Source organism: Dipodomys merriami, unplaced genomic scaffold (assembly GCF_024711535.1).
Source record: "Dipodomys merriami isolate MVZ:Mamm:240054 unplaced genomic scaffold, mDipMer1.0.p SCAF_136, whole genome shotgun sequence".
Taxonomy (NCBI): Eukaryota; Metazoa; Chordata; class Mammalia; order Rodentia; family Heteromyidae; genus Dipodomys; species Dipodomys merriami.
The window spans coordinates 2,177,017-2,183,091 of record NW_027202671.1 but is presented as its reverse complement, the minus strand read 5'-3'; positions in this window follow the sequence as shown (position 1 = coordinate 2,183,091).

Here is a 6,075-nt window from a genome sequence, read left to right as displayed (position 1 = left end):
CCTTTTCACATTGACATATGAACTAAACCACAAACACAAAATAATGATTTATTGGGTAAAAGTAATGAAAATGGCTTATAATGATTGCACTTAAATTTAGTTCTCCTTATTTCAGGATCCAGTGGGGATAATGTGATGCTGCAGACTCTGCTCTTCTGATCCATCTCCCCTAGAAAGGTGGCCTGTATCTCAAGAAAAATTACAGAAGGCCTCCCATAGTGGCTCATACCTATAATCCCTGCTACTCAGGAGGCTGAGATTAAGATTATAGTTCAATCCCTACATAGGAAAAAGTTTATCAAGACTCCATTTTAGCAAACAAGCTGGTATGAAGGCACACATCTGTAGTTCCAGGAATGTAGGAGGCTGTAGGTAAGAGGATCTTTGCCAACTCTGAGCAAAAACAAATGACTTTACCAAAAATACACCTAAAGATAAAAGGGAGCAGGGTGGCATGGCTCAAGTGGTAGAGTATCTGCAAGGAGGGAGGCCCTTGTTCAAACATGTCAGAGGAGGAATAAACAACAGAAGTGAAGTCATCTCTTCTGGGTGGCATTGGCCATCACTGCACATTGCATGGGACACGGTTGCCAATATGAATGCTTCTCAATCTTCACTGACTCAATGATTCCTAAAGACGCTGGGCACAGTCACCAAGTCCTACCACATGTCACTAATCCACCATTAGTGCTTAAGCAAGCTGGCCACAGTTCCCTCGTTATGTACTGTGTATGGAGTGGGAGAGAAGGGCATAGAAGACAGGCCTTAGACCCCTGATGTTGAGGAGTACCACAGAAGACAGCTCGCACTCCGAGAAGGTCGGCAGGAAACAAAACATAGGGTCAGAAATGAATCCAAGACTTAGGACCAGACACATAAAATGGCATCAGTACCTTGTCACAGGGAAAGCACCTGAGAGAATAAAGAGAAGGAAGGAAATACTCTTTGCAAAACAATGTAAAACAAAATCACAGTTTCCACTATTATATAAAAGAATAAGGAGAGCTGTGCTAACCAAAAGATTACATTTCCTCATCTAGAAAGAAATGTATTAAGACATGAACGTTGGAATGTATAAATTAATAGGTATAGGTAAACTAAAGAAGAAAACAGGAATTTAAATGGTGAACATTATCTAAACCCAGTGCATCTGGAAAACAGGGTGCAGGAAAGGAGATCCTAACAAGGAATAGGGACTTCTGTGTTTGAGGTTTTGAAATAAGGGATCAAGGGCTTAATAGTGGAACAGAAATTTATTCAGAAAATAATTGGGTTTACTACTGGAAAATGAAAGAGACCAGAAAAGTAACAGGATCAAAATAGAAGCATCTAGAATTAAAGAGAGTCAGGGGGACAAGAAGAATTAATCTATCCAGACACACTAAAGACACCAGAGCCAGTAATTTGGCCTGTAATCCTAGCTACTCTGAAGGTGGAGATATGAGGTTTGCAGACCAAACCCAGCCATCCTAGGCAGAAAATTCCATGAGACTCCTATTTTCAATTAACCACCAAAAAACCAAAAGTGGAGGTATGACTCAACAGGAATACTGGACAGGCCTGTGTTCAAGTTCTAGGAATGACACGCACAGAAAGAAAGAAGTGAAAGAAAGGAAGGAAGGAAGGAAGGAAGGAAGGAAGGAAGGAAGGAAGGAAGGAAGGAGGGAGGGAGGGAGGGAGGGAGGGAAGGAGGGAGGGAGGGAAGGAAGGAAGGAGGGAGGGAGGGAGTGAAGGAAGGAGGGAGGGAGGGAGGGAGGGAGGGAGGGAGGGAAGGAGGGAGGGAGAGAGGGAGGGAGGGAAGTAAGGAACAAATGAAGGAAGGAAGGAAGGGAAGGAAGGATAATTAGCAGCACCTGAGGGGCTCTTGTTTGGCAGATATCACAAATACAAAGTTATTGTACTCTGACTGGATCCTGAAGAAAATTTGGGGCAGAGCCCATTCCTGGAACCTGTGGTCAACTCCTTGTCCAGAATGCTGCAAGAGCAAGATACATTGGTGTTAAGCTATGACATTTGAAGAAATTATATGATTTATCAGAACCTCAAACATGAATGCACAAGACAAAACTTGAGTGCAAGGAGTGAAAAGTGTCTGTGATTTTTTTTTCCATTTCCCATGATATCCCTGTCTTGTAAGTTACAATGAGATATGTTAAAATTCCCACTGAATAATGAAAACATAAATTTAAGACACTTGGAAAATCACTTCAGGGTTGAACGTCATTTCCCCATTTGTTTGCAGTCTCCCATCACCCTCTTGCGTGCAACCAGCCAACTGGAACCTCCAAAACCATGAGCAAAATAGACCTTTTTAACTCTTCACAAATGGTGTTAGTCACTGTAACAGAAACCCAACAAGCATGAGAACTAACAAGTATAACTGTACTTCACTGTTTCTCTTTCTATTTCTGTTTATTTATCATCTTGAAGGGGTGGTATAGGGAGTTTCAATTTAACATGTCAGCTTAACAGTGCATTTTGATCAATGTCTCCCATTTCATCATTGTCCCCATCTCTCTCCACTCATGCACTCCATGTACCTAGTTCCATTTCTGTTGTTTTTTCCAACATATTTCTAACAAATTTCTCTTATATTTATATCTGCTGGGGCTGGTTTCTATGACTTGTGACAAGATCCCTGACTCACACATCATCCACATGCAAAGAAATACAATGTGGTGATCAAGATACTTCTGACAATGCTGGATAAGAAATGCACTCATTATCTTGCTCATATAACTGTAATTAAAATTGAAAAGAAAAAACGATACTCCTGAATCCACTACCATAACTACCATGGTAAGGAGATAGGACTCTGCTCAGAGATTTAACTCACAGCAATGAATGGTAATCCACCAATAAACATATGGATAATTCTTCATGATGATTCTCCAGCATCTATTGGGTTTATGCTCCGTTTGGTCCTTTAACTTATGCATGCAAAAGAAAATATACTAGTTCAAGAGTTACACAATGTAGTCATCAATTCAACCCCACCCTCATGACATGTGGAAACTTCAGTAGGAAAACATGTTTCTTAATTCTGGAAATCTTGAAGGGCCATGACTACCTCTAAAATGCAGGGTAGGAAGACAGAGAGTGAAGAGTTTCATCACAGGGACACCATATACTTATCAAATAATTTGGGGACTATGAAAAAGATTAATATATATGTATATATCCATTTGAATATATATACATATATGTCCCTTTTGAATATATATATATATATGTCCCATATTAACTTTCCTTGAAAAGCATAGGCACATTAAAATATATCTGCCTACTCAGGCTTTTAACCCCTGGGTGACTGTGCTGAAAGATAATCAGAACTCATCATGCTTTGAAAGTAAAACAAATACAATTATTTACTGGCATATTGGAGATGAAGTGCCAAAAGAAAAAAATCAAAGATGATCACTGCATGTGTTTGAACTTGGAAAACACAGAATTTAGAACGATGTTTACTGGAAAAGGGAAGCCAACAGAAAGAAAATTTGAAAGACAGCTGAGAATCTGGATTTTAATTAGAATTTTGAGACATCCAACTGAAAATATACCTTGAGCGTCTGTTAATGTGCAATTCTGAAATTCAAGGAACCAGTCAGAACTGGGGTACAAAATTGGGACACAGAACAATCATTAGACATATTGTATATAAATGAAAGCAGGCTGGGCTTTGGGAGCTATACAATATTGAGAAGTGAAAATAAAAGGAATAACTAGCAGGAACGCTGGGAAGGGGCAACTAACTCCATAGGAAATGAACTCTGAGTGATGTCCCAGAGACAAGACACTGTTTGTAAAAAAACGCCTTTGCAGCAGGTTTTGAAATGTAATATTAATGTGTTGAATAAAGAAAATTTTTTTTCATGGAAGACTGATAATTAATGGTCCACATATTTTTAGGAAAAGGTTCACAATCTCATTGAGCAAGTCAAAGATTTAGAAAGTTATTTCTACAGGAGTAAATACACTCTATTAAATATGTAAGGTCGTATCTACGTGGGTTTGATTAGAGAAATTAATAAAGTATTTTCTAAACAATTTTTAAAAGGTTTGGAAAGCTAATGGTTCACAAAATAAAAACTTTACAAGAAAAATTATAAAAGCCAATAGGGGAGAAAACAGTGGTTTAACCTGGGAAGCTGAGATTTGAGAATGCACAGTTTGGAGCCAGTCCTGGTAAACTAATCTGAAACTCACTGATCTCAAAGGAAACAGGAAAATGGTGGAAGTGGAGGCATGGCTCAAGTGGCAGAGTGCCAGCCCTCAACTGAAAAGCCAAGTAAGAGAAGAGCAGCACAAGAGGACTTGAGTTTCTGGTGCAGGGTGATATATAAGGATCTAGCTTTAGTTTTCTACATGTAGTTAATCAATTTTGCCAGCACCATTTACTGAAGAGGCTGTCTTTCTTCCATTCTATCGAAGATTAGATGGCTATAGGTCTGTAGGTTCATTTCTGGGTTTTCAAGTCTATTCCATTGGTCCTGAGGTCTGTTCTTATGCCAATACCAAGGTGTTTTGATTACTATGGCTTTGTAGTAGAGTTTGAAATTTGGTATTGATATTCCTCCAGCAGAGTTCTTTCCATTGAGGAGCGTTTTTGCTATTCTGGGTCTTTTATTGTTCCATATGAATTTTTGGATTGCCTCTTCTATTTCCTTGAAGAATGAGGGTGGAATTTTGATAGGTATCGCGTTGAATTTGTAGATAGCCTTGGGAAGTATTGCCATTTTCACAATGTTAATCTTGCCAATCCAGGAGCATGGGAGGTTTTGCCATTTTTTAAGTTCTGTGTTGATTTCCTTTTTCAAGATGTTAAAGTTTTCATCATAGAGGTCCTTCACTTCTTTAGTTGAGTTAATTCCTAGGTATTTTATTTTTTGTGGGGCTATTACAAATGGAGTTGCTTTCCTAATTTCAGCCACACTTTTCTCATTGTTGGCATACAAAGAAAAGCCATTGATTTTGGGGGGTTAATTTTATAACCTGCTACTTTGCCAAAGTTTTGAATCAGTTTGAGTAATTTGGGAGTGGAGTCTATGGGATTCTTTAAATACAAGATCATGTCATCTGCAAAGAGGGAGAGTTTTATTTCTTCTTTCCTTATTTGGATCCCCTTTATGTCTGCATCTTGTCTTATTGCTGTAGCTAGGCATTCTAATACTAGATTGAAGAGAAGTGGAGAGAGTGGGCATCCTTGTCTTGTTCCTGAGTTAAGAAGAAATGGCTTTAGTTTTTCACCATTGAGTATAATGCTGGCTGTAGGTTTGTCATATACAGCCTTTATTGTATTGAGGAATGTTCCATCAACTCCAAATGGATCAAAGACCTTGAACTCAAAGCAGACACTCTGAAAACATTACAGGATGGAATAGGAGAAACCCTAGGTCTCCTTGGCTCAGGCTGAAATTTTCTGAATAGAGACCCGGAAACACAACAAATCAAAGAAAGGTTGGACAAATGGGATTGCATAAGGTTGCAGAGCTTCTGCAGGGCAAATGACATAGCTAGCAAGATCAATAGAAAGCCCACGGATTGGGAGAAGATCTTTACTAGCCATACAACGGACAAGGGTCTCATATCTAAAATATACTTGGAACTCAAAAAATTAAACCCCCCAACAACAAATCCTCAAAGAAACAACTGCCCAATAAATAAGTGGGCGAAAGACTTAAAGAGAAGCTTCTCTGAAGAAGAAAGAAGGATGGCCAATAGACACATGAAGAAATGTTCAACATCCCTAGCCATAAAAGAAATGCAAATCAAAACAACATTAAGATAACACCTCACTCCAGTTAGAACAGCAAAAATCAAGAACTCTAACAACAACAGATGCTGGAGGGGATGTAGACAGAAAGGAACCTTACTTCATTGTTGGTGGGAATGTAAACTTGTTCAACCACTTTGGAAAGCAGTATGGAGGTTCCTCAAAAGACTTCACATAGAACTCCCCTATGACCCAGCAATCCCACTTTTGGGCATTTACCCAAATGTTTACAAACAAGACCACACTAAAGCTACCAGCACAACTATGTTTATTGCAGCATTATTTACCATAGCTAAGATCTG